Source organism: Pseudophryne corroboree, unplaced genomic scaffold (genome assembly GCF_028390025.1).
Source record: "Pseudophryne corroboree isolate aPseCor3 unplaced genomic scaffold, aPseCor3.hap2 scaffold_829, whole genome shotgun sequence".
NCBI lineage: Eukaryota > Metazoa > Chordata > Amphibia > Anura > Myobatrachidae > Pseudophryne > Pseudophryne corroboree.
In genome coordinates, this window is record NW_026970408.1 from 229,725 (window position 1) to 255,172 (window position 25,448).

The 25,448-nt window shown below is 47.4% G+C and overlaps 28 non-coding genes across 28 annotated transcripts; 21 read left to right on the forward strand and 7 right to left on the reverse strand.

Annotated features, from left to right (window-relative positions):
- Window positions 1-54: 54 nt before the first annotated feature.
- On the forward strand, window positions 55-218 carry LOC135042559 (U1 spliceosomal RNA). Its single transcript, XR_010235662.1, has one exon. It is a non-coding gene; the product is annotated as a U1 spliceosomal RNA (small nuclear RNA).
- Window positions 219-370: 152 nt separating this feature from the next.
- Window positions 371-533, forward strand: LOC135042492 (U1 spliceosomal RNA). Its single transcript, XR_010235602.1, has one exon. It is a non-coding gene; the product is annotated as a U1 spliceosomal RNA (small nuclear RNA).
- Window positions 534-1,203: 670 nt separating this feature from the next.
- LOC135042561 (U1 spliceosomal RNA) lies at window positions 1,204-1,367 on the forward strand. Its single transcript, XR_010235664.1, has one exon. It is a non-coding gene; the product is annotated as a U1 spliceosomal RNA (small nuclear RNA).
- A 6,629-nt stretch (window positions 1,368-7,996) lies between these two features.
- Window positions 7,997-8,112, reverse strand: LOC135042545 (U5 spliceosomal RNA). The gene has a single exon (XR_010235648.1). It is a non-coding gene; the product is annotated as a U5 spliceosomal RNA (small nuclear RNA).
- Window positions 8,113-8,387: 275 nt separating this feature from the next.
- On the reverse strand, window positions 8,388-8,503 carry LOC135042519 (U5 spliceosomal RNA). The gene has a single exon (XR_010235623.1). It is a non-coding gene; the product is annotated as a U5 spliceosomal RNA (small nuclear RNA).
- Window positions 8,504-8,789: 286 nt separating this feature from the next.
- LOC135042535 (U5 spliceosomal RNA) lies at window positions 8,790-8,905 on the reverse strand. Its single transcript, XR_010235639.1, has one exon. It is a non-coding gene; the product is annotated as a U5 spliceosomal RNA (small nuclear RNA).
- Window positions 8,906-9,175: 270 nt separating this feature from the next.
- LOC135042534 (U5 spliceosomal RNA) lies at window positions 9,176-9,291 on the reverse strand. Its single transcript, XR_010235638.1, has one exon. It is a non-coding gene; the product is annotated as a U5 spliceosomal RNA (small nuclear RNA).
- Window positions 9,292-9,435: 144 nt separating this feature from the next.
- Window positions 9,436-9,599, forward strand: LOC135042565 (U1 spliceosomal RNA). The gene has a single exon (XR_010235668.1). It is a non-coding gene; the product is annotated as a U1 spliceosomal RNA (small nuclear RNA).
- A 4,826-nt stretch (window positions 9,600-14,425) lies between these two features.
- Window positions 14,426-14,538, reverse strand: LOC135042548 (U5 spliceosomal RNA). Its single transcript, XR_010235651.1, has one exon. It is a non-coding gene; the product is annotated as a U5 spliceosomal RNA (small nuclear RNA).
- Window positions 14,539-14,824: 286 nt separating this feature from the next.
- On the reverse strand, window positions 14,825-14,941 carry LOC135042551 (U5 spliceosomal RNA). Its single transcript, XR_010235654.1, has one exon. It is a non-coding gene; the product is annotated as a U5 spliceosomal RNA (small nuclear RNA).
- Window positions 14,942-15,211: 270 nt separating this feature from the next.
- LOC135042527 (U5 spliceosomal RNA) lies at window positions 15,212-15,327 on the reverse strand. The gene has a single exon (XR_010235631.1). It is a non-coding gene; the product is annotated as a U5 spliceosomal RNA (small nuclear RNA).
- A 144-nt stretch (window positions 15,328-15,471) lies between these two features.
- LOC135042575 (U1 spliceosomal RNA) lies at window positions 15,472-15,635 on the forward strand. The gene has a single exon (XR_010235678.1). It is a non-coding gene; the product is annotated as a U1 spliceosomal RNA (small nuclear RNA).
- Window positions 15,636-15,787: 152 nt separating this feature from the next.
- Window positions 15,788-15,950, forward strand: LOC135042495 (U1 spliceosomal RNA). Its single transcript, XR_010235605.1, has one exon. It is a non-coding gene; the product is annotated as a U1 spliceosomal RNA (small nuclear RNA).
- Window positions 15,951-16,624: 674 nt separating this feature from the next.
- On the forward strand, window positions 16,625-16,788 carry LOC135042493 (U1 spliceosomal RNA). Its single transcript, XR_010235603.1, has one exon. It is a non-coding gene; the product is annotated as a U1 spliceosomal RNA (small nuclear RNA).
- Window positions 16,789-16,940: 152 nt separating this feature from the next.
- LOC135042442 (U1 spliceosomal RNA) lies at window positions 16,941-17,103 on the forward strand. The gene has a single exon (XR_010235564.1). It is a non-coding gene; the product is annotated as a U1 spliceosomal RNA (small nuclear RNA).
- Window positions 17,104-17,774: 671 nt separating this feature from the next.
- On the forward strand, window positions 17,775-17,938 carry LOC135042558 (U1 spliceosomal RNA). Its single transcript, XR_010235661.1, has one exon. It is a non-coding gene; the product is annotated as a U1 spliceosomal RNA (small nuclear RNA).
- A 152-nt stretch (window positions 17,939-18,090) lies between these two features.
- Window positions 18,091-18,253, forward strand: LOC135042499 (U1 spliceosomal RNA). The gene has a single exon (XR_010235609.1). It is a non-coding gene; the product is annotated as a U1 spliceosomal RNA (small nuclear RNA).
- Window positions 18,254-18,927: 674 nt separating this feature from the next.
- Window positions 18,928-19,090, forward strand: LOC135042579 (U1 spliceosomal RNA). The gene has a single exon (XR_010235682.1). It is a non-coding gene; the product is annotated as a U1 spliceosomal RNA (small nuclear RNA).
- A 972-nt stretch (window positions 19,091-20,062) lies between these two features.
- On the forward strand, window positions 20,063-20,226 carry LOC135042435 (U1 spliceosomal RNA). Its single transcript, XR_010235557.1, has one exon. It is a non-coding gene; the product is annotated as a U1 spliceosomal RNA (small nuclear RNA).
- Window positions 20,227-20,378: 152 nt separating this feature from the next.
- On the forward strand, window positions 20,379-20,541 carry LOC135042449 (U1 spliceosomal RNA). Its single transcript, XR_010235570.1, has one exon. It is a non-coding gene; the product is annotated as a U1 spliceosomal RNA (small nuclear RNA).
- Window positions 20,542-21,211: 670 nt separating this feature from the next.
- LOC135042460 (U1 spliceosomal RNA) lies at window positions 21,212-21,376 on the forward strand. Its single transcript, XR_010235581.1, has one exon. It is a non-coding gene; the product is annotated as a U1 spliceosomal RNA (small nuclear RNA).
- A 149-nt stretch (window positions 21,377-21,525) lies between these two features.
- Window positions 21,526-21,688, forward strand: LOC135042456 (U1 spliceosomal RNA). Its single transcript, XR_010235577.1, has one exon. It is a non-coding gene; the product is annotated as a U1 spliceosomal RNA (small nuclear RNA).
- A 674-nt stretch (window positions 21,689-22,362) lies between these two features.
- LOC135042589 (U1 spliceosomal RNA) lies at window positions 22,363-22,526 on the forward strand. The gene has a single exon (XR_010235691.1). It is a non-coding gene; the product is annotated as a U1 spliceosomal RNA (small nuclear RNA).
- Window positions 22,527-22,678: 152 nt separating this feature from the next.
- Window positions 22,679-22,841, forward strand: LOC135042458 (U1 spliceosomal RNA). Its single transcript, XR_010235579.1, has one exon. It is a non-coding gene; the product is annotated as a U1 spliceosomal RNA (small nuclear RNA).
- A 674-nt stretch (window positions 22,842-23,515) lies between these two features.
- Window positions 23,516-23,679, forward strand: LOC135042590 (U1 spliceosomal RNA). Its single transcript, XR_010235692.1, has one exon. It is a non-coding gene; the product is annotated as a U1 spliceosomal RNA (small nuclear RNA).
- A 152-nt stretch (window positions 23,680-23,831) lies between these two features.
- On the forward strand, window positions 23,832-23,994 carry LOC135042451 (U1 spliceosomal RNA). Its single transcript, XR_010235572.1, has one exon. It is a non-coding gene; the product is annotated as a U1 spliceosomal RNA (small nuclear RNA).
- A 674-nt stretch (window positions 23,995-24,668) lies between these two features.
- Window positions 24,669-24,832, forward strand: LOC135042440 (U1 spliceosomal RNA). The gene has a single exon (XR_010235562.1). It is a non-coding gene; the product is annotated as a U1 spliceosomal RNA (small nuclear RNA).
- Window positions 24,833-24,984: 152 nt separating this feature from the next.
- Window positions 24,985-25,147, forward strand: LOC135042491 (U1 spliceosomal RNA). The gene has a single exon (XR_010235601.1). It is a non-coding gene; the product is annotated as a U1 spliceosomal RNA (small nuclear RNA).
- Window positions 25,148-25,448: the final 301 nt, after the last annotated feature.

Genomic DNA, 25,448 nt, shown 5'->3' on the forward strand with positions numbered 1-25,448 from the left:
TTACTTGACAGAGATGTGCCTGAGCAGCGGCCCTCCCCAGCCCTATCCCAAATCATACTTATTTTGCATAGGAGATACCATGGTCATAAAGATTGTTCTCCCAGGGTGAGGTTCATTCATTGCATTCTGGGTATGCTGACCCCTGTGATTTCCCCAAATGTGGGAAACTCAACTGCATTATTTGTGGTAGTGGGGGACTGTGTTTGTGTTTTCCTCTGGTCAGCTCTGGTAAAAGTCAGATTTCTTTGTCTCAGATCTTCCTCTAGCCTTGTTCTTCTTTCGAGAGTTCCATTGTGCTGCCTCAGTTTGATCTCCTTCACTTGACAGGGGGGTACCCGAGCAGCGACCCTCCCCAGCTCTAGCCCAACTCCTACATAACTGCCAGGTGAGATACTATGATCATGAAGGTGCTTCTCCCAGGGCAAGGCTCACCCATTGCACTCTGGGTGTGCTGCTCCTGCGATTTCCCCAAATGTGGGAAACTTGACTGCATAATTTGTGTTTCCCCTGGTCGGCTCTCGTATAATTCAGATCTCTTTGTCTCAGGTCTCTCTCCAGCCTAGTTTGCTGTCTGTTTCCACTTCTCTTTTCTTGAGCCGCTGCCTTCTATGCCCTTGTGCACTCTCCTGACTTCTCCTGTCTGCTTACTTTGTGCCTTCCAACGCACAATGCAAACTACAGGTAGTGCTGCAGGGCCCACACCCTTTTACTTGCCTTTCAGAGCAGCTCTGGAGCTGTTACAGTGCCCAGCTGCTGCAAGAAATCAGCTTGAATGCTTCAGGGGCTGGGGCATAGCCAACATGAGCCCCACACCGACGGAGGGTGGAGGTGTTTAATGCGAACTAAGGGTCATCCAAGCGCCGCAAAAGGCCGCCATGCCCTGCATACCCCTTTTCTCTTTTCATATGCAGATGAGGGTTCCAGCCAACTTTGGCCCACTGCTTGGATGACATCACCGTATGCAAATACGTCTTCTGCAGACCTTCCCCCAGGAATGCTTGTACTAGTTGTTGCATTTGGTTTGTTGTTTGGGGTGCTTCAGTATTAGGCAGCCTTCTGCTCTCCCATGTTCATCTGAAAATATGTGTTCTCCCTGCAGTTGTTGTCCCCAGATGAGAGTTCTCTTGTGCTGCCTCAGTTGAATCTCCTTTACTTGACAGAGATGTGCCTGAGCAGCGGCCCTCCCCAGCCCTATCCCAAATAATACTTATTTTGCATAGGAGATACCATGGTCATGAAGATTGTTCTTCCAGGGTGAGGTTCATTCATTGCATTCTGGGTATGCTGACCCCTGTGATTTCCCCAAATGTGGGAAACTCGACTGCATTATTTGTGGTAGTGGGGGACTGTGTTTGTGCTTTCCTCTGGTCAGCTCTGGTAAAAGTCAGATTTCTTTGTCTCAGATCTTCCTCTAGCCTTGTTCTTCTTTCGAGAGTTCCCTTGTGCTGCCTCAGTTGGATCTCCTTCACTTGACAGGGGGTGCCCGAGCAGCAATCCTCCACAGCTCTAGCCCAACTCCTACTTACCTGCCAGGTGAGATACTATGATCTTCACTGTTAGGGCAATCAGGATGTGGAATTCCCTGCCAGGGAAGGTGGTAATGGCGGACTCTGTAATTGGATTTAAAAAAGGAATGGATACATTTCTGAATGAAAAAGCTATCCAAGGTTATAATACTTAAAATATCAACATGGTTAATCCGGGGGTAACATGAGTTATAGTAGCTAACTAGTCATAAAACATTATTCAGCAAGTATGTAGAATCATCACAACTTAAAACAGGTTGAACACGATGGGCAATTTGCCTCTATTCAACCTCAAAAACTATGTTACTATATGTTACTATATTACTATGTTACTGTAGTATACAGAACACCACAATGTAATGAGCAGTGATAGTGAGCACTGATGAGGATACTAGAACTGACACTGAGCAGCAAGATGCAGCACTGGACTATTAGTAATGTACTGTAGTATGCTGAGCACCACAATGCAGCACAAGACAATGAGCAGTGATACTGAGCACTGATGAGGATACTACTGAGAACTGACACTGAGCAGGAGAGACACACTACTAGTATTACTGAGCAGCAATAAGTAACCACTGATACTGAGCACTGATATTGAGATTTCCACTGAGAGAACATAGCCACGTCCTCTCCGCTCTCTCTTCAATGCACGAGTAAAAATGGCGGCAACGCGCAGCTCTTTATATGGAATCCGAATCTCGCGAGAATCCGACAGCGGGATGATGACATTTTCCCTTGTTCAGGTTTTCCGAGTCAGGCGGGAACAACCGAGCCTGCCTCGGACCAGTGTAAACCACGTGGAGTTCGTCGGGAATTCGGTTCTCGGAGAACCGAACCCGCTCCTCTCTACCTTATACCCATCAATTTTTTTATTTTCAATCTAAGCCCCTGCAGTTTTCTGTAAGCATCTGCTTCGCTATGATGATCAACAAGTCACAAGGGCAAACACTCAGGGCTTGAGGCGTAGATCTTAGGACCACCTGCTACAAGCATGGCAGAGGTGTCACTATCACTGGTGACACCCAGAGAGGTGGCGAGGGAGATTGTAATGCAGGGCGCGCAGATAAGCAGTGCAATGGTAAAAAGGAGGCATGGTTTCATAGGTAGGGGCGTGGCCTGGTGGCCTGAATCTACATTTTGTTGCTCCGGGTGTCCCGGGGGTTGGGGGCTGCACCCGGGGACTAGTGTGTGTGCGGTGCTGGCTCCTGCACAGTGACAGGGCATGGCCACCCAGCATGACGCCTCCATTCTTGACCATGCTGTAATTGCAGTCGCACTGCAGTTCAGCGTGATCATAAAAAATGGTGTAGCCTCCTGCTGGTGCAGACTGTATGTGCGCGCAGGAAGCCGCCACCATTTTTGTGATCACAGCGGCTTAATGTGATGTCATACAGCCGCTGTGACCACGCCCCCTGTGTCTCCTCCGTTGCAGACCCCATTTTGAAGCCTTGCCCCCGCACCGCTCCATCCCTGACTTGGAAATGGAGTGTTGCTGACCCCCCTCTCCCCCCCCCGCCCCGATTGACAGGCAGAGGCGATCGCATTCTCTGCGGGGTGCCGCAGAAAATGCAGGCACATGCGTATGCTGTTAGCAAATTTTGCAGTTGGATCGCTTATTGTGATTGCATTCCAACCTGAATCAGGCCCTATTACCTATCACAATGCGCTGCGGGCAGTACAAAATTGGGTTAATATAGGAGTAAAACTCCCAGACCTGTGCTCCTTAACTGTACCTGGTGGCTAGTGGAGCGGCTGCCCAGTAATCAGTGTCCACGCCAGTGCGCACACGGTCCACCCCCTACGGCCACGCTCCCCTTCATCAGCGGCCTCGTGATCCGGAAGGGCGGTGTGTGTGTGACTGACCTTAGGAAGAAACTGGAGCCTCCGCTGCAGTGACCCAGCAACCAGGGCACGGGAGTATACAGCGCCGCTGGGAGTGATGAAGCTGCAGTAAAGATGTCTATTAGACCTAGCCTGCTGCAGCCCTTGTAGATTCTCATAAAACAAGTTCTTCTTTTCTTGTCAAAATTAATAGCTAAGAATAGGCTGCCTGAGGCAGGCCCCTGTTAAGTGGCCTGCTACTGAAGGCACCAACTACAAACTGAGCTCCCTGTTCATGGAAGCGGGGTTATAGAGGAGGATGCGCTGAGCATCTTGGGAACAGTCAAAAGCTTTGAGCCGGTTGGTGCCTCAGATCAAGATCCTACTCTACACCCCAATGTGAATCCTTGTGGAGTCCAGTGTACCCCACAGAAGAAATTAATGTGTCACACCCATTGGCAGCAACCTTAGAATAGCTGCTGACGGGCACAATTGAGAAAGGAAGGGGGGGGGGGGGGACATTTGAATCCAGCACATAGATGCAATTCAAATATGTAATTTGTACCTTCCTATTTTAAAATATAATGGATGAACCTCACCCTGTGAGAACAATCTTCATGATCAAGAGATCTCATATGCAAAATAAGTATGAGTTGGGATAGGGCTGGGGAGGGTGGCTGCTCGGGCAGCCCCTCCCCCGTCAAGTTAAGGAGATTCAACTGAGGACGCACAAGGGAACTCTCGTCTGGGGACACCAACTGCAGGGAGACCACATCTGTTCAGATGAACATGGGAGGGTGGAAGGCTGCCTAATATTGAAGCACCATCAAATATCAAACCATATGCAACAACTAGTACAAGCATTCCTGGGGGAAGGTCTGCAGAAGACGGATTTGCATACGGTGATGTCATCCAAGATGTGGGCCAAAGTTGGCTGGAACCCTCATCTGCATATGAAAAGAGAAAAGGGGCATGCAGGGCATGGCGGCCTTTTGCGGTGCTTGGATGACCCCTAGTTCGCATTAAACACCCCCACCCTCCTTTGGTGTGGGGCTCATGTTGGCCATGCCCCATCCCCTGAAGCATTCAAGCTGATTTCTTGCAGCAGCTGGGCACTGTAACAGCTCCAGAGCTGTTCTGTAAGGCAAGTAAAAGGGTGTGGGCCCTGCAGCACCACCTGTAGTTCGCATTGTGCGTTGGAAGGCACAAAGTAAGCAGACGGGAGGAGAAGTCAGGATAGTGCGCAAGGGCATCCTTTTCTCTTAGTCCGTAGAGGATGCTGGGGTCACATTAAGAACCATGGGGTATAGACGGGATCCGCAAGAGACATGGGCACTTTAAGACTTTCAAAGGGTGTGAACTGGCTCCTCCCTCTATGCCCCTCCTCCAGACTCCAGTTATAGGAACTGTGCCCAGGGAGACGGACATTTCGAGGAAAGGATTTATTGTTAAACTAAGGTGAGCATCTTACCAGCTCACACCTTAAGCATGCCGCAGAACGTGGCATTCAACAGAACACAAGCCAACGGCATGAACAATTGCAGCAAAAAGCTGACCAGAACCATAACATAACATGTGTATAACCACAAGTAATAACTGCAGACACAGTATGGACTGGGACGGGTGCCCAGCATCCTCTACGGACTAAGAGAAAAGGATTTACCGGTAGGTATTAAAATCCTATTTTCTCATACGACCTAGAGGATGCTGGGGTCACATTAAGAACCATGGGGTTATACCAAAGCTCTTGAACGGGTGGGAGAGTGCGTACGACTCTGCAGCACCGAATGACCCAACTTGAGGTTATCATCAGCCAAGGTATCAAACTTGTAAAACTTAGCAAAAGTGTTTACTAAATAGCTGCTCGGCAAAGTTGCAATGCCGAGACTCCCCGACCAGCTGCCCAGGATGAACCCACCTTTCTAGTAGAATGGGTCTTCACCTAATTCAGTAATGGCAATCCTGCCATGGAATGAGCATGCTGAATCTTACCACAGATCCAGCGCATAATGGTCTACATGGAAGCAGGACACCCAATCCTGTTGGGAGCATACAGGACAAACAGAGCCTCTGTTTTCCTAATCTGAACCGTTCTGGTGACATAAATTTTCAAAGTTCTGACCACAGCCAGAGACTTTGACTCAACGAAGGTGTCAGTGGCCAAAGGCACCATGTGGAAAGATGAACCACCTTCGGCAGAAATTGTTGACGTGTCCTCAATTCTGCTCTATCTTCGTGAAAGATCAAATAAAGGCTCTTGTGATACTGCATGGTTTGTACTGTTTTCCATGTGCTCCCAGATCTTTCAAGCAAGTAGCATGGTCAAGAAAGTTCTGTTTGAAAAGAAACAACATTTACTGTCATTGTTATAGAATTTGGGAGAAAAAACAAGAAGAAATCTGCACTGTTGACGCACTGGACAGAATGAATGAATCATAAAATATAACCTTTATTAAGTATGTATTAAAATTGGATAAATATTAATATTATTATCCCAAACTGCAGTGAAACATAAATGTTAAAATCACAGAACTAACATACATGTGCATAAGAAGAATAAAGAGATGTGAAAAAAAGGTTTAAAAAGCGTGTCCGTGTGTGATTATTTTTGAAGGCACAACCCTGGCGGGGTTGTTTATATAGATATATATGTTGCTAATAATCACTTTCTAGCGTAATGTTATTAAATAGCTGTTAGTATCTATGTCGTCAGGTACCACTGGGTCGTATCCTATATACTCCCTTCACTCAATAGGGGTTACCTCCCGGGAAGCCATCCCCATTGGCGAATTTGTGGGGGTGATTGAGTATAACCGGTAAGCTAACCTCCAATTTGTGGGGTGCTTAGGTAGATGGGGATCACTTATTTCTCTGTGTCCCCTAAGACTATATTCCTAAATTCAATACCACAGGGGGATAGCTTTCTATATCGGATAAGGAATCACTTGATAGGGAAATCTCTATGGATCATGGAAAGATCATATTTATTAATATCCAAACTAAAAAAATGATGAATAGCTTTAATTTAGCTGTTTAGATATAGTTAATTGGCGAGATATACCAACAGGTGCGGTTGCCTTAAGGAATATGGCAATTCCAATATAAATAGCAGCCCTCCTTCATATAATCAGCCAGATCTTATTAAATCTGGTCCAGATATAGCCGTTCAGATATACTTAATTGACAACATATATCAATCGGTGGGGTTGCCTTAAGGAATATAGCAATTCCAATTCTCATATAAATAGCAACCTTCCTTCATATATTCAGCCAGATCTTATTTAATCTGATCTAGGCGTAGGCAATAATGCTTTCCTTAGAGGTATAGCCACCTCAATTCTTATTAAGAAGCAAAGTGTCTGTCATAATGGTTTATCCAATTCATCTAAGAAATAATATATTCCATGTGTCAGAGATTCATTACTCTCTATTTACACTGTTAAAGAGTTAATTCTTATTATGTTACAGTGTAATGAAATTATCATATAGGGAGATGTGGCAATTCCATGTGCTATATATATAATAACCCTTAGTGGTCCAGATTCCACAATGAGGAATTTTCTTATAAACCGCTGAAACACACAGCTGTTTGACTGACTTCCAAATATATCTATCTCACTTTGTAACAGTCTTATGATAGAGAAACTGTTACATATTCGGTCACTTAGTTATCTAAAGGTAAACAGACTCAGTGTGAGGGTAATATAATATATCAAATGCGCTGTCAATAATCGTGGTAACTGGTGTAATAATGTGGTATATTGAGTATGCTAGTAAGGCATATAACTGCTCTCCAGCCTTTAAGTGTTACCAATCAATTTGTTACACTGTAAAGGATTTATGGTGTCCTGTTAGGACATGCAGCTGCTAGGCTGACTCAAAGATTTATCCATTTGTAACAATTATGTAACAGTTATATACATGTTACTGGTATTACATAGAAATAGTATGACACAGGCCAGCAGTCCCATGTGTCTAGATTCCACAATAGGAGATTTTCTTTGTCTTATAAACTGCTGGAACACACAGCTGCTAGACTGACTTCAAATATATATATTACTTTGTAACAGTCTTATAGTAAAGAGACTGTTACACACTGTCATTTAGTTATCTCAAGGTTAGCAGATTCTGTGTGAGGATAGTGTTCTGTTAGAACATGCAGCTGCTAGGCTGACTCATAGAAAATGTATCCATTTGTAACAAATGACACATACAGCATTAAATTAATATCTATAGCAGCCCATGTGACATCTCTACTCTTATCATAATTGTCTGGTTATTGCCAATCTGGACAGCAGGAGTGATATATATTCACTAGTCCCAATATCCCATCATATAAATATACCCACACTGATATACTTTCTTATCAAGAGTTATTAGTAGCTATCTGTATGCACTTTAGACATTGTAATTGCTAAGTGACATCATATCTAGTGTATTCCTTTCTTATAGCTCAGCTTCTATTCCCTATTAGTGGAGACTAACAGCTAACATCATAATCATATATTTTTGTTTTATAACATTTCACATGAGTCAAATACACGCGGACACGCCGTGCCCTACACATGTGTTTCACTGCATCTATGGCAACTTACATTAAAGCTAACAAGAAAGCACACTCGTTCTGTCTTTAAACTGATAAAAGAAACCCCAATAATATGGGGCATGCAAAAATTGAGATAAAACTCAGTTTTGCTCCTCTCCACGGAAATCTTTAATAAAAGGCGAAATATTTGTTAGTTCTGAAGAGAAACCAGAGCATGACCAAGATTCCACCTGTCGCCTGAGTGCCATGCCAGCAGTTCTCATTGAGCTCAAAGTGAGCACCCAATTTGAAAGAAAGAAAGCAGATTTCTCACCAGGCTTCCCCTAGCTATAAACATGGTTTGTACTCTTTTCCATGTGTTCCCAGATCTTTCAAGCAATTAGTATAGTCAAGAAAGTTCTGTTTGAAAAGAAACAAACATTTACTGTCATTTCTATGCAAATGAGCTTACATTAAAGCACACTCGTTCTATCTTTAAACAGATAAAATAAAACCCCAATAAGATGGGGCATGCAAAATTTGAGATAAAACTCAGTTTTGCTCCTCTCCACGGAAATCTTTAGTAAAAGGCGAAAGATTTGTTCGTTCTGAAGAGAAACCAGAGCATGACCAAGATTCCACCTGTCGCCTGAGTGCCATGCCAGCAGTCCTCATTCAGCTCAAAGTGAGCACCCAATTTGAAAGAAAGAAAGCAGATTTCTCACCAGGCTTCCCCTTGCTATAAGCATGGTTTGTACTCTTTTCCATGTGCTCCCAGATCTTTCAAGCAAGTAGCATGGTCAAGAAAGTTCTGTTTGAAAAGAAACAGACATTTACTATCATTGTTATACAAATAAACTTACATTAAAGCCAACAAGAAAGCACACTCGTTCTGTCTTTAAACTGATAAAAGAAACCCCAATAATATGGGGCATGCAAAAATTGAGATAAAACTCAGTTTTGCTCCTCTCCACGGAAATCTTTAATAAAAGGCGAAAGATTTGTTCATTCTGAAGAGAAACCAGAGCATGACCAAGATTCCACCTGTCGCCTGAGTGCCATGCCAGCAGTCCTCATTCAGATCAAAGTGAGCGCCCAATTTGAAAGAAAGCAGATTTCTCACCTGGCTTCTCCTTGCTATAAGCATGGTTTGTACTGTATTCCATGTGCTCCCAGATCTTTCAAGCAAGTAGCATGGTCAAGAAAGTTCTGTTTGAAAAGAAACAAACATTTACTGTAATTTCTATGCAAATGAGCTTTCATTAAAGCACACTCATTCTATCTTTAAACCGATAAAAGAAAATCCAAAAAGATGGGGCATGCAAAAATTGAGGTAAAACTCAGTTTTGCTCCTCTCCACGGAAATCTTTAGTAAAAGGCGAAAGATTTGTTCGTTCTGAAGAGAAACCAGAGCATGACCAAGATTTTCATCTGAAAATATGTGTTCTCCCTGCAGTTGTTGTCCCCAGATGAGAGTTCCCTTGTGCTGCCTCAGTTGAATCTCCTTTACTTGACAGAGATGTGCCTGAGCAGCGGCCCTCCCCAGCCCTATCCCAAATCATACTTATTTTGCATAGGAGATACCATGGTCATGAAGATTGTTCTCCCAGGGTGAGGTTCATTCATTGCATTCTGGGTATGCTGACCCCTGTGATTTCCCCAAATGTGGGAAACTCGACTGCATTATTTGTGGTAATGGGGGACTGTGTTTGTGCTTTCCTCTGGTCAGCTCTGGTAAAAGTCAGATTTCTTTGTCTCAGATCTTCCTCTAGCCTTGTTCTTCTTTCGAGAGTTCCCTTGTGCTGCCTCAGTTGGATCTCCTTCACTTGACAGGGGGTGCCCGAGCAGCAATCCTCCACAGCTCTAGCCCAACTCCTACTTACCTGCCAGGTGAGATACTATGATCTTCACTGTTAGGGCAATCAGGATGTGGAATTCCCTGCCAGGGAAGGTGGTAATGGCGGACTCTGTAATTGGATTTAAAAAAGGAATGGATACATTTCTGAATGAAAAAGCTATCTAAGGTTATAATACTTAAAATATCAACATGGTTAATCCGGGGGTACCATGAGTTATAGTAGCTAACTAGTCATAAAACATTATTCAGCAAGTATGTAGAATCATCACAACTTAAAACAGGTTGAACACGATGGGCAATTTGCCTCTATTCAACCTCAAAAACTATGTTACTATATGTTACTATATTACTATGTTACTGTAGTATACAGAAAACCAAAATGCAATGAACAGTGATAGTGAGCACTGATGAGGATACTAGAACTGACACTGAGCAGCAAGATGCAGCACTGGACTATTAGTAATGTACTGTAGTATGCTGAGCACCACAATGCAGCACAAGACAATGAGCAGTGATACTGAGCACTGATGAGGATACTACTGAGAACTGACACTGAGCAGGAGAGACACACTACTAGTATTACTGAGCAGCAATAAGTAACCACTGATACTGAGCACTGATATTGAGATTTCCACTGAGAGAACATAGCCACGTCCATTCCGCTCTATCTTCAAAGCACGAGTAAAAATGGCGGCAACAAGCAGCTCTTTATATGGAATCCGAATCTCGCGAGAATCCGACAGCGGGATGATGACATTTTCCCTTGTTCAGGTTTTCCGAGTCAGGCGGGAACAACCGAGCCTGCCTCGGACCAGTGTAAACAACGTGGAGTTCGTGGGGAATTCGGTTCTCGGAGAACCGAACCCGCTCCTCTCTACCTTATACCCATCAATTTTTTTATTTTCAATCTAAGCCCCTGCAGTTTTCTGTAAGCATCTGCTTCGCTATGATGATCAACAAGTCACAAGGGCAAACACTCAGGGCTTGAGGCGTAGATCTTAGGACCAGCTGCTACAAGCATGGCAGAGGTGTCACTATCACTGGTGACACCCAGAGAGGTGGCGAGGGAGATTGTAATGCAGTGCGCGCAGATAAGCAGCGCAATGGTAAAAAGGAGGCATGGTTTCATAGGTAGGGGCGTGGCCTGGTGGCCTGAATCTACATTTTGTTGCTCCGGGTGTCCCGGGGGTTGGGGGCTGCACCCGGGGACTAGTGTGTGAGCAGTGCTGGCTCCTGCACAGTGAAAGGGCATGGCCACCCAGCATGACGCCTCCCTTCTTGACCATGCTGTAATTGCAGTCGCACTGCAGTTCAGCGTGATCATAAAAAATGGTGTAGCCTCCTGCTGGTGCAGACTGTATGTGCGCGCAGGAAGCCGCCACCATTTTTGTGATCACAGCGGCTGAATGTGATGTCATACAGCCGCTGTGACCACGCCCCCTGTGTCTCCTCCGTTGCAGACCCCATTTTGAAGCCTTGCCCCCGCACCGCTCCATCCCTGACTTGGAAATGGAGTGTTGCTGACCCACCTATCCCCCCCCCCCGCCCCGATTGACAGGCAGAGGCGATCGCATTCTCTGCGGGGTGCCGCAGAAAATGCAGGCACATGCGTATGCTCTTAGCAATTTTTGCAGTTGGATCGCTTATTGTGATTGCAATCCAACCTGAATCAGGCCCTATTACCTATCACAATGCGCTGCGGGCAGTACAAAATTGGGTTAATATAGGAGAAAAACCCCCAGACCTGTGCTCCTTAACTGTACCTGGTGGCTAGTGGAGCGGCTGCCCAGTAATCAGTGTCCACGCCAGTGCGCACACGGTCCACCCCCTACGGCCACGCTCCCCTTCATCAGCGGCCTCGTGATCCGGAAGGGTGGTGTGTGTGTGACTGACCTTAGGATGAAACCGGACCCTCCGCTGCAGTGACCCAGCAACCAGGGCACGGGAGTATACAGCGCCGCTGGGAGTGATGAAGCTGCAGTAAAGATGTCTATTAGACCTAGCCTGCTGCAGCCCTTGTAGATTCTCATAAAACAAGTTCTTCTTTTCTTGTCAAAATTTATAGCTAAGAATAGGCTGCCTGAGGCAGGCCCCTGTTAAGTGGCCTGCTACTGAAGGCACCAACTACAAACTGAGCTCCCTGTTCATGGAAGCGGGGTTATAGAGGAGAATGCACTGAGCATCTTGGGAACAGTCAAAAGCTTTGAGCCGGTTGGTGCCTCAGATCAAGATCCTACTCTACACCCCAATGTGAATCCTTGTGGAGTCCAGTGTACCCCACAGAAGAAATTAATGTGTCACACCCATTGGCAGCAACCTTAGAATAGCTGCTGACGGGCACAATTGAGAAAGGAAGGGGGGGGGGGGGGGGACATTTGAATCCAGCACATAAATGCAATTCAAATATGTAATTTGTACCTTCCTATTTTAAAATATAATGGATGAACCTCACCCTGTGATAACAATCTTCATGATCAAGAGATCTCATATGCAAAATAAGTATGAGTTGGGATAGGGCTGGGGAGGGTGGCTGCTCGGGCAGCCCCTCCCCCGTCAAGTTAAGGAGATTCAACTGAGGAAGCACAAGGGAACTCTCGTCTGGGGACAACAACTGCAGGGAGACCACATCTTTTCAGATGAACATGGGAGGGCGGAAGGCTGCCTAATACTGAAGCACCATCAAATATCAAACCATATGCAACATCTAGTACAAGCCTTCCTGGGGGAAGGTCTGCAGCAGACGGATTTGCATACAGTGATGTTATTCAAGCAGTGGGCCAAAGTTGGCTGGAACCCTCATCTGCATATGAAAAGAGAAAAGGGGCGTGCAGGGCATGGCGGCCTTTTGCAGTGCTTGGATGACCCCTAGTTCTCATTAAACACCCCCACCCTCCTTTGGTGTGGGGCTCATGTTGGCCATGCCCCATCCCCTGAAGCATTCAAGCTGATTTCTTGCAGCAGCTGGGCACTGTAACAGCTCCAGAGCTGTTCTGTAAGGCAAGTAAAAGGGTGTGGGCCCTGCAGCACCACCTGTAGTTTGCATTGTGCGTTGGAAGGCACAAAGTAAGCAGACGGGAGGAGAAGTCAGGATAGTGCGCAAGGGCATCCTTTTCTCTTAGTCCGTAGAGGATGCTGGGGTCACATTAAGAACCATGGGGTATAGACGGGATCCGCAAGAGACATGGGCACTTTAAGACTATCAAAGGGTGTGAACTGGCTCCTCCCTCTATGCCCCTCCTCCAGACTCCAGTTATAGGAACTGTGCCCATGGAGACGGACATTTCGAGGAAAGGATTTATTGTTAAACTAAGGTGAGCATCTTACCAGCTCACACCTTAAGCATGCCGCAGAACGTGGCATTCAACAGAACACAAGCCAACGGCATGAACAATTGCAGCAAAAAGCTGACCAGAACCATAACACAACATGTGTATAACCACAAGTAATAACTGCAGACACAGTATGGACTGGGACGGGTGCCCAGCATCCTCTACAGACTAAGAGAAAAGGATTTACCGGAAGGTATTAAAATCCTATTTTCTCATACGACCTAGAGGATGCTGGGGTCACATTAAGAACCATGGGGTTATACCAAAGCTCTTGAACGGGTGGAAGAGTGCGTACGACTCTGCAGCACCGAATGACCCAACTTGAAGTTATCATCGGCCAAGGTATCAAACTTGTAAAACTTAGCAAAAGTGTTTACTAAATAGCTGCTCGGCAAAGTTGCAATGCCGAGACTCCCCGACCAGCTGCCCAGGATGAACCCACCTTTCTAGTAGAATGGGTCTTCACCTAATTCAGTAACGGCAATCCTGCCATGGAATGAGCATGCTGAATCTTACCACAGATCCAGCGCATAATGGTCTACATGGAAGCAGGACACCCAATCCTGTTGGGAGCATACAGGACAAACAGAGCCTCTGTTTTCCTAATCTGAACCGTTCTGGTGACATAAATTTTCAAAGTTCTGACCACAGCCAGAGACTTTGACTCAACGAAGGTGTCAGTGGCCAAAGGCACCATGTGGAAAGATGAACCACCTTCGGCAGAAATTGTTGACGTGTCCTCAATTCTGCTCTATCTTCATGAAAGATCAAATAAAGGCTCTTGTGATACTGCATGGTTTGTACTGTTTTCCATGTGCTCCCAGATCTTTCAAGCAAGTAGCATGGTCAAGAAAGTTCTGTTTGAAAAGAAACAAACATTTACTGTCATTGTTATGCAAATAAACTTACATTAAAGCTAACAAGAAAGCAAACTCGTTCTGTCTTTAAACTGATAAAAGAAACCCCAATAATATGGGCATACCTCCCAACTTTGTCGGCTCGCAAAGAGGGACACACGCGCGGCGAAGTCGCGCGCGCTCCCAAAAAGGGTGTGGCCTAAGTAAAAGGGGGCGTGGCTTCGCGGGAGGACCCGCGATCGCGAGTCACGCCCCCGTTTTCGGCACTGAGCGGGCATGCCCAGCGCTCTGTGAGCCGCTGGCATGCCACCTCTCCCTCTGACTTCAGTGAATAGACGCTGTGCGCATGCGCACAGCGTCTATTCACCGCTGCTCTGCTAAGCAGGGCAGCGACAGACAGAGCCTCCCAATTGTCCTCCCCACCGCGGGACACTGCGGCCCGCAGGTGGGACAGCGGGACAGTCCCCAAAAAACGGGACTGTCCCGCGAAAATCGGGACAGTTGGGAGGTATGATATGGGGCATGCAAAAATTGAGATAAAACTCAGTTTTGCTCCTCTCCACGGAAATCTTTAGTAAAAGGCGAAAGATTTGTTCGTTCTGAAGAGAAACCAGAGCATGACCAAGATTCCACCTGTCGCCTGAGTGCCATGCCAGCAGTCCTCATTCAGCTCAAAGTGAGCACCCAATTTGAAAGAAAGAAAGCAGATTTCTCACCAGGCTTCCCCTTGCTATAAACATGGTTTGTACTCTTTTCCATGTGCTCCCAGATCTTTCAAGCAATTAGTATGGTCAAGAAAGTTCTGCTTGAAAAGAAACAGACATTTATTGTCATTGTTATGCAAATAAACTTACATTAAAGCTAACAAGAAAGCACACTCGTTCTGTCTTTAAACTGATAAAAGAAACCCCAATAATATGGGGCATGCAAAAATTGAGATAAAATTCAGTTTTGCTCCTCTCCACGGATAATCTTTAATAAAAGGCGAAAGATTTGTTCGTTCTGAAGAGAAACCAGAGCATGACCAAGATTCCACCTGTCGCCTGAGTGCTGTGCCAGCAGTCCTCATTCAGATCAAAGTGAGTGCCCAATTTGAAAGAAAGCAGATTTCTCACCTGGCTTCTCCTTGCTATAAGCATGGTTTGTACTGTATTCCATGTGCTCCCAGATCTTTAAAGCAAGTAGCATGGTCAAGAAAGTTCTGTTTGAACATAAATAAACATTTACTGTCATTTCTATGCAAATGAGCTTACATTAAAGCACACTCATTCTATCTTTAAACCGGTAAAAGAAACCCCAAAAAGATGGGGCATGCAAAAATTGAGATAAAACTCGGTTTTGCTCCTCTCCACGGAAATCTTTAGTAAGAGGCGAAAGATTTGTTCGTTCTGAAGAGAAACCAGAGCATGACCAAGATTTTTATATGAAAATATGTGTTCTCCCTGCAGTTGTTGTCCCCAGATGAGAGTTCCCTTGTGCTGCCTCAGCTGAATCTCCTTTACTTGACAGAGATGTGCCTGAGCAGCGGCCCTCCCCAGCACTATCCCAAATCATACTTATTTTGCATAGGCGATACCATGGTCATGAAGATTGTTCTCCCAGGGTGAGGTTCATTCATTGCATTCTGGGTATGCTGACCCCTGTGATTTCCCCAAATGTGGGAAACTCGACTGCATTATTTGTGGTAGTGGGGGACTGTGTTTGTGCTTTCCTCTGGTCAGCTCTGGTAAAAGTCTGATTTATTTGTCTCAGATCTTCCTCTAGCCTTGTTCTTCTTTCGAGAGTTCCCTTGTGCTGCCTCAGTTGGATCTCTTTCACTTGACAGGGGGGTGCCCGAGTAGCGACCCTCCCCAGCTCTAGCCCAACTCCTACTTACCTGCCAGGTGAGATACTATGATCATGAAGGTGCTTCTCCCAGGGCAAGGCTCACCCATTGCACTCTGGGTGTGGTGCCCCTGCGATTTCCCCAAATGTGGGAAGCTTGACTGCATAATTTGTGTTTCCCCTGGTCGGCTCTCGTATAATTCAGATCTCTTTGTCTCAGGTCTCTCTCCAGCCTAGTTTGCTGTCTGTTTCCACTTCTTTTTTCATGAGCCCCTCCCTTTTATACCCTTGTGCACTATCCTGACTTCTCCTCTTGTCTGCTTACTTTGTGCCTTCCAATGCACAATGCAAACTACTGGTAGTGCTGCAGGGCCCACACCCTTTTACTTGCCGTACAGAGCAGCTCTGGAGCTGTTACAGTGCCCAGCTGCTGCAAGAAATCAGCTTGAATGCTTCAGGGGCTGGGGCATAGCCAACATGAGCCCCACACCGAAGGAGGGTGGAGGTGTTTAATGCGAACTAGGGGTCATCCAAGTGCCGCAAAAGGCCGCTATGCCCTGCACGCCCCTTTTCTCTTTTCATATGCAGACGAGGGTTGAAGCCAACTTTGACCCACTGCTTGGATGACATCACCGTATGCAAATCCATCTGCTGCAGGCCTTCCCCCAGGAATGCTTGCACTAGTTGTTGCATTTGGTTTGTTGTTTGGGGGTGCTTCATTATTAGGCAGCCTTCTGCCCTCCCATGTTCATCTGAAAATATGTGTTCTCCCTGCAGTTGTTGTCCCCAGATGAGAGTTCCCTTGTGCTGCCTCAGTTGAATCTCCTTTACTTGACAGAGATGTGCCTGAGCAGCGGCCCTCCCCAGCCCTATCCCAAATCATACTTATTTTGCATAGGAGATACCATGGTCATGAAGATTGTTCTCCCAGGGTGAGGTTCATTCATTGCATTCTGGGTATGCTGACCCCTGTGATTTCCCCAAATGTGGGAAACTCGACTGCATTATTTGTGGTAGTGGGGGACTGTGTTTGTGCTTTCCTCTGGTCAGCTCTGGTAAAAGTCAGATTTATTTGTCTCAGATCTTCCTCTAGCCTTGTTCTTCTTTCGAGAGTTCCCTTGTGCTGCCTCAGTTGAATCTCCTTCACTTGACAGGGGGGTACCCGAGCAGCGACCCTCCCCAGCTCTAGCCCAACTTCTACTTACCTGGCAGGTGAGATACTATGATCATGTAGGTGCTTCTCCCAGGGCAAGGCTCACCCATTGCACTCTGGGTGTGCTGCTCCTGCGATTTCCCCAAATGTGGGAAACTTGACTGCATAATTTGTGTTTCCCCTGGTCTGCTCTCGTATAATTCAGATCTCTTTGTCTCAGGTCTCTCTCCAGCCTAGTTTGCTGTCTGTTTCAACTTCTCTTTTCTTGAGCCGCTCCCTTCTATGCCCTTGCGCACTATCCTGACTTCTCCCGTCTGCTTACTTTGTGCCTTCCAATGCACAATGCAAACTACAGGTAGTGCTGCAGGGCCCACACCCTTTTACTTGCCGTTCAGAGCAGCTCTGGAGCTGTTACAGTGCCCAGCTGCTGCAAGAAATCAGCTTGAATGCTTTAGGGGCTGGGGCATAGCCAACATGAGCCCCACACCGAAGGAGGGTGGAGGTGTTTAATGCGAACTAGGGGTCATCCAAGCGCCGCAAAAGGCCGCCATGCCCTGCACGCCCCTTTTCTCTTTTCATATGCAGACGAGGGTTGAAGCCAACTTTGACCCACTGCTTGGATGACATCACCATATGCAAATCCATCTGCTGCAGGCCTTCCCCCAGGAATGCTTGTACTAGTTGTTGCATTTGGTTTGTTGTTTGGGGGTGCTTCAGTATTAGGCTGCCTTCTGCCCTCCCATGTTTATCTGAAAATATGTGTTCTCCCTGCATTTGTTGTCCCCAGATGAGAGTTCCCTTGTGCTGCCTCAGTTGAATCTCCTTTACTTGACAGAGATGTGCCTGAGCAGCGGCCCTCCCCAGCCCTATCCCAAATCATACTTATTTTGCATAGGCGATACCATGGTCATGAAGATTGTTCTCCCAGGGTGAGGTTCATTCATTGCATTCTGGGTATGCTGACCCCTGTGATTTCCCCAAATGTGGGAAACTCAACTGCATTATTTGTGGTAGTGGGGGACTGTGTTTGTGCTTTCCTCTGGACAGCTCTGGTAAAAGTCAGATTTATTTGTCTCAGATCTTCCTCTAGCCTTGTTCTTCTTTCGAGAGTTCCCTTGTGCTGCCTCAGTTGGATCTCTTTCACTTGACAGGGGGGTGCCCGAGCAGCGACCCTCCCCAGCTCTAGCCCAACTCCTACTTACTTGCCAGGTGAGATACTATGATCATGAAGGTGCTTCTCCCAGGGCAAGGCTCACCCATTGCACTCTGGGTGTGGTGCCCCTGCGATTTCCCCAAATGTGGGAAGCTTGACTGCATAATTTGTGTTTCCCCTGGTCGGCTCTCGTATAATTCAGATCTCTTTGTCTCAGGTCTCTCTCCAGCCTAGTTTGCTGTCTGTTTCCACTTCTTTTTTCATGAGCCCCTCCCTTTTATACCCTTGTGCACTATCCTGACTTCTCCTCCTGTCTGCTTACTTTGTGCCTTCCAATGCACAATGCAAACTACAGGTAGTGCTGTAGGGCCCACACCCTTTTACTTGCCGTACAGAGCAGCTCTGGAGCTGTTACAGTGCCCAGCTACTGCAAGAAATCAGCTTGAATGCTTCAGGGGCTGGGGCACAGCCAACATGAGCCCCACACCGAAGGAGGGTGGAGGTGTTTAATGTGAACTAGGGGTCATCCAAGCGCCGCAAAAGGCCGCCATGCCCTGCACGCCCCTTTTCTCTTTTCATATGCAGACGAGGGTTGAAGCCAACTTTGACCCACTGCTTGGATGACATCACCGTATGCAAATCCATCTGCTGCAGGCCTTCCCCCAGGAATGCTTGCACTAGTTGTTGCATTTGGTTTGTTGTTTGGGGGTGCTTCAGTATTAGGCAGCCTTCTGCCCTCCCATGTTCATCTGAAAATATGTGTTCTCCCTGCAGTTGTTGTCCCCAGATGAGAGTTCCCTTGTGCTGCCTCAGTGGAATCTCCTTTACTTGACAGAGATGTGCCTGAGCAGCGGCCCTCCCCAGCCCTATCCCAAATCATACTTATTTTGCATAGGAGATACCATGGTCATGAAGATTGTTCTCCCAGGGTGAGGTTCATTCATTGCATTCTGGGTATGCTGACCCCTGTGATTTCCAAAATGTGGGAAACTCGACTGCATTATTTGTGGTAGTGGGGGACTGTGTTTGTGCTTTCCTCTGGTCAGCTCTGGTAAAAGTCAGATTTATTTGTCTCAGATCTTCCTCTAGCCTTGTTCTTCTTTCGAGAGTTTCCTTGTGCTGCCTCAGTTGGATCTCTTTCACTTGACAGAGGGGTGCCCGAGCAGCGACCCTCCCCAGCTCTAGCCCAACTCCTACTTACCTGCCAGGTGAGATACTATGATCATGAAGGTGCTTCTCCCAGGGCAAGGCTCACCCATTGCACTCTGATTTCCCCAAATGTGGGAAGCTTGACTGCATAATTTGTGTTTCCCCTGGTCGGCTCTCGTATAATTCAGATCTCTTTGTCTCAGGTCTCTCTCCAGCCTAGTTTGCTGTCTGTTTCCACTTCTTTTTTCATGAGCCCCTCCCTTTTATACCCTTGTGCACTATCCTGACTTCTCCTCCTGTCTGCTTACTTTGTGCCTTCCAATGCACAATGCAAACTACAGGTAGTGCTGCAGGGCCCACACCCTTTTACTTGCCGTACAGAGCAGCTCTGGAGCTGTTACAGTGCCCAGCTGCTGCAAGAAATCAGCTTGAATGCTTCAGGGGCTGGGGCATAGCCAACATGAGCCCCACACCGAAGGAGGGTGGAGGTGTTTAATGCGAACTAGGGGTCATCCAAGCGCCGCAAAAGGCCGCCATGCCCTGCACGCCCCTTTTCTCTTTTCATATGCAGACGAGGGTTGAAGCCAACTTTGACCCACTGCTTGGATGACATCACCGTATGCAAATCCATCTGCTGCAGGCCTTCCCCCAGGAATGCTTGCACTAGTTGTTGCATTTGGTTTGTTGTTTGGGGGTGCTTCAGTATTAGGCAGCCTTCTGCCCTCCCATGTTCATCTGAAAATATGTGTTCTCCCTGCAGTTGTTGTCCCCAGATGAGAGTTCCCTTGTGCTGCCTCAGTTGAATCTCCTTTACTTGACAGAGATGTGCCTGAGCAGCGGCCCTCCCCAGCCCTATCCCAAATCATGCTTATTTTGCATAGGAGATACCATGGTCATGAAGATTGTTCTCCCACGGTGAGGTTCATTCATTGCATTCTGGGTATGCTGACCCCTGTGATTTCCCCAAATGTGGGAAACTCGACTGCTTTATTTGTGGTAGTGGGGGACTGTGTTTGTGCTTTCCTCTGGTCAGCTCTGGTAAAAGTCAGATTTCTTTGTCTCAGATCTTCCTTTAGCCTTGTTCTTCTTTCGAGAGTTCCCTTGTGCTGCCTCAGTTGGATCTCCTTCACTTGACAGGGGGGTACCCGAGCAGCGACCCTCCCCAGCTCTAGCCCAACTTCTACTTACCTGGCAGGTGAGATACTATGATCATGTAGGTGCTTCTCCCAGGGCAAGGCTCACCCATTGCACTCTGGGTGTGCTGCTCCTGCGATTTCCCCAAATGTGGGAAACTTGACTGCATAATTTGTGTTTCCCCTGGTCGGCTCTCGTATAATTCAGATCTCTTTGTCTCAGGTCTCTCTCCAGCCTAGTTTGCTGTCTGTTTCAACTTCTCTTTTCTTGAGCCGCTCCCTTCTATGCCCTTGCGCACTATCCTGACTTCTCCCGTCTGCTTACTTTGTGCCTTCCAATGCACAATGCAAACTACAGGTAGTGCTGCAGGGCCCACACCCTTTTACTTGCCGTTCAGAGCAGCTCTGGAGCTGTTACAGTGCCCAGCTGCTGCAATAAATCAGCTTGAATGCTTCAGGGGATGGGGCATGGCCAACATGAGCCCCACACCAAAGGAGGGTGGGGTGTTTAATGCGAACTAGGGGTCATCCAAGCACCGCAAAAGGCCGCCATGCCCTGCACGCCCCTTTTCTCTTTTCATATGCAGATGAGGGTTGAAGCCAACTTTGACCCACTGCTTGGATGACATCACCGTATGCAAATCCGTCTTCTGCAGAACTTCCCCCAGGAATGCTTGCACTAGTTGTTGCATTTGGTTTGTTGTTTGGGGGTGCTTCAGTATTAGGCAGCCTTCTGCCCTCCCATGTTCATCTGAAAATATGTGTTCTCCCTGCAGTTGTTGTCCCCAGATGAGAGTTCCCTTGTGCTGCCTCAGTTGAATCTCCTTTACTTGACAGAGATGTGCATGAGCAGCGGCCCTCCCCAGCCCTATCCCAAATCATACTTATTTTGCATAGGAGATACCATGGTCATGAAGATTACTCTCCCAGGGTGAGGTTCATTCATTGCATTCTGGGTATGCTGACCCCTGTGATTTCCCCAAATGTGGGAAACGCGACTGCTTTATTTGTTGGTAGTGGGGGACTGTGTTTGTGTTTTCCTCTGATCTCTGGTAAAAGTCAGATTTCTTTGTTTCAGATCTTCCTCTAGCCTTGTTCTTCTTTCGAGAGTTTCCTTGTGCTGCCTCAGTTGGATCTCCTTCACTTGACAGGGGGGTGCCCGAGCAGCGACCCTCCCCAGCTCTAGCCCAACTCCTACTTACCTGCCAGGTGAGATACTATGATCATGAAGGTGCTTCTCCCAGGGCAAGGCTCACCCATTGCACTCTGGGTGTGCTGCCCCTGCGATTTCCCCAAATGTGGGAAACTTGACTGCATAATTTGTGTTTCCCCTGGTCAGGTCTCGTATAATTCAGATCTCTTTGTCTCTGGTCTCTCTCCAGCCTAGTTTGCTGTCTGTTTCCACTTCTCTTTTCTTGAGCCGCTCCCTTCTATGCCCTTGCGCACTATCCTGACTTCTCCTCCTTTCTGCTTACTTTGTGCCTTCCAACGCACAATGCGAACTACAGGTAGTGCTGCAGGGCCCACACCCTTTTACTTGCCTTACAGAGCAGCTCTGGAGCTGTTACAGTGCCCAGCTGCTGCAAGAAATCAGCTTGAATGCTTCAGGGGCTGGGGCATAGCCAACATGAGCCCTACACCGAAGGAGGGTGGAGGTGTTTAATGCAAACTAGGGGTCAGCCAAGTGCCACAAAAGGCCACCATGCCCTGCACGCCCCTTTTCTCTTTTCATATGCAGACGAGGGTTGAAGCCAACTTTGACCCACTGCTTGGATGACATCACCATATGCAAATCTATCTGCTGCAGGCCTTCCCCCAGGAATGCTTGCACTAGTTGTTGCATTTGGTTTGTTGTTTGGGGGTGCTTCAGTATTAGGCAGCCTTCTGCCCTCCCATGTTCATCTGAAAATATGTGTTCTCCCTGCAGTTGTTGTCCCCAGATGAGAGTTCCCTTGTGCTGCCTCAGTTGAATCTCCTTTACTTGACAGAGATGTGCCTGAGCAGCGGCCCTCCCCAGCCATATCCCAAATCATACTTATTTTGCATAGGAGATACCATTGTTATGAAGATTGTTCTCCCAGGGTGCGGTTCATTCATTGCACTCTGGGTATGCTGACCCCTGTGATTTCCCCAAATGTGGGAAACTCGACTGCATTATTTGTGGTAGTGGTGGACTGTGTTTGTGCTTTCCTCTGGTCAGCTCTGGTAAAAGTCAGATTTCTTTGTCTCAGATCTTCCTCTAGCCTTGTTCTTCTTTCGAGAGTTCCTTTGTGCTGCCTCAGTTGGATCTCCTTCACTTGACAGGGGGGTGCCCGAGCAGCGACCCTCCCCAGCTCTAGCCCAACTCCTACTTACCTGCCAGGTGAGATACTATGATCATGAAGGTGCTTCTCCCAGGGCAAGGCTCACCCATTGCACTCTGGGTGTGCTGCTCCTGCGATTTTCCCAAATGTGGGAAACTTGACTGCATAATTTGTGTTTCCCCTGGTCAGGTCTCGTATAATTCAGATCTCTTTGTCTCAGGTCTCTCTCCAGCCTAGTTTGCTGTCTGTTTCCACTTCTCTTTTCTTCAGCAGCTCCCTTCTATGCCCTTGCGCACTATCCTGACTTCTCCTCCTTTCTGCTTACTTTGTGCCTTCCAACGCACAATGCGAACTACAGGTAGTGCTGCAGGGCCCACAACCTTTTACTTGCCTTACAGAGCAGCTCTGGAGCTGTTACAGTGCCCAGCTGCTGCAAGAAATCAGCTTGAATGCTTCAGGGGCTGGGGCATAGCCAACATGAGCCCCACACCGAAGGAGGGTGGAGGTGTTTAATGCAAACTAGGGGTCAGCCAAGTGCCGCAAAAGGCCACCATGCCCTGCACGCCCCTTTTCTCTTTTCATATGCAGACGAGGGTTGAAGCCAACTTTGACCCACTGCTTGGATGACATCACCATATGCAAATCTATCTGCTGCAGGCCTTCCCCCAGGAATGCTTGCACTAGTTGTTGCATTTGGTTTGTTGTTTGGGGGTGCTTCAGTATTAGGCAGCCTTCTGCCCTCCCATGTTCATCTGAAAATATGTGTTCTCCCTGCAGTTGTTGTCCCCAGATGAGAGTTCCCTTGTGCTGCCTCAGTTGAATCTCCTTTACTTGACAGAGATGTGCCTGAGCAGCGGCCCTCCCCAGCCATATCCCAAATCATACTTATTTTGCATAGGAGATACCATTGTTATGAAGATTGTTCTCCCAGGGTGCGGTTCATTCATTGCACTCTGGGTATGCTGACCCCTGTGATTTCCCCAAATGTGGGAAACTCGACTGCATTATTTGTGGTAGTGGTGGACTGTGTTTGTGCTTTCCTCTGGTCAGCTCTGGTAAAAGTCAAATTTCTTTGTCTCAGATCTTCCTCTAGCCTTGTTCTTCTTTCGAGAGTTCCTTTGTGCTGCCTCAGTTGGATCTCCTTCACTTGACAGGGGGGTGTCCGAGCAGCGACCCTCCCCAGCTCTAGCCCAACTCCTACTTACCTGCCAGGTGAGATACTATGATCATGAAGGTGCTTCTCCCAGGGCAAGGCTCACCCATTGCACTCTGGGTGTGCTGCCCCTGCAATTTCCCCAAATGTGGGAAACTTGACTGCATAATTTGTGTTTCCCCTGGTCGACTCTCGTATAATTCAGATCTCTTTGTCTCAGGTCTCTCTCCAGCCTAGTTTGCTGTCTGTTTCCACTTCTCTTTTCTTGAGCCCCTCCCTTCTATACCCTTGTGCACTATCCTGACTTCTCCTCCCGTCTGCTTACTTTGTGCCTTCCAATGCACAATGCAAACTACAGGTAGTGCTGCAGGGCCCACACCCTTTTACTTGCCTTACAGAGCAGCTCTGGAGCTGTTACAGTGCCCAGCTGCTGCAAGAAATCAGCTTGAATGCTTCATGGGATGGGGCATGGCCAACATGAGCCCCACACCAAAGGAGGGTGGGGGTGTTTAATGCGATCTAGGGGTCATCCAAGCAGCGCAAAAGGCCGCCATGCCCTGCACGCCCCTTTTCTCTTTTCATATGCAGATGAGGGTTGAAGCCAACTTTGACCCACTGCTTGGATAACATCACCATATGCAAATCCATCTGCTGCAGGCCTTCCCCCAGGAATGCTTGCACTAGTTGTTGCATTTGGTTTGTTGTTTGGGGGTGCTTCAGTATTAGGCAGCCTTCTGCCCTCCCATGTTCATCTGAAAATATGTGTTCTCCCTGCAGTTGTTGTCCCCAGATGAGAGTTCCCTTGTGCTGCCTCAGTTGAATTAACTTTACTTGACAGAGATGTGCCTGAGCAGCGGCCCTCCCCAGCCCTATCCCAAATCATACTTATTTTGCATAGGAGACACCATGGTCATGAAGATTGTTCACCCAGGGTGAGGTTCATTCATTGCATTCTGGGTATGCTGACCCCTGTGATTTCCCCAAATGTGGGAAACTCGCCTGCATTATTTGTGGTAGTGGGGGACTGTGTTTGTGTTTTCCGCTGGTCAGCTCTGGTAAAAGTCAGATTTCTTTGTCTCAGATCTTCCTCTAGCCTTGTTCTTCTTTCGAGAGTTCCATTGTGCTGCCTCAGTTGGATCTCCTTCACTTGACAGGGGGGTGCCCGAGCAGCGACCCTCCCCAGCTCTAGCCCAACTCCTACTTACCTGCCAGGTGAGATACTATGATCTTGAAGGTGCTTCTCCCAGGGCAAGGCTCACCCATTGCACTCTGGCTGTGCTGCCCCTGCGATTTCCCCAAATGTGGGAAACTTGACTGCATAATTTGTGTTTCCCCTGGTCGGCTCTCGTATAATTCAGATCTCTTTGTCTCTCTCCAGCCTAGTTTGCTGTCTGTTTCCACTTCTCTTTTCTTGAGCCGCTCCCTTCTATGCCCTTGCGCACTATCCTGACTTCTCCCGTCTGATTACTTTGTGCCTTCCAACGCACAATGCGAACTACAGGTAGTGCTGCAGGGCCCACACCCTTTTATTTGCCTTACAGAGCAGCTCTGGAGCTGTTACAGTGCCCAGCTGCTGCAAGAAATCAGCTTGAATGCTTCAGGGGCTGGGGCATAGTCAACATGAGCCCCACACCGAAGGAGGGTGGAGGTGTTTAATGCGA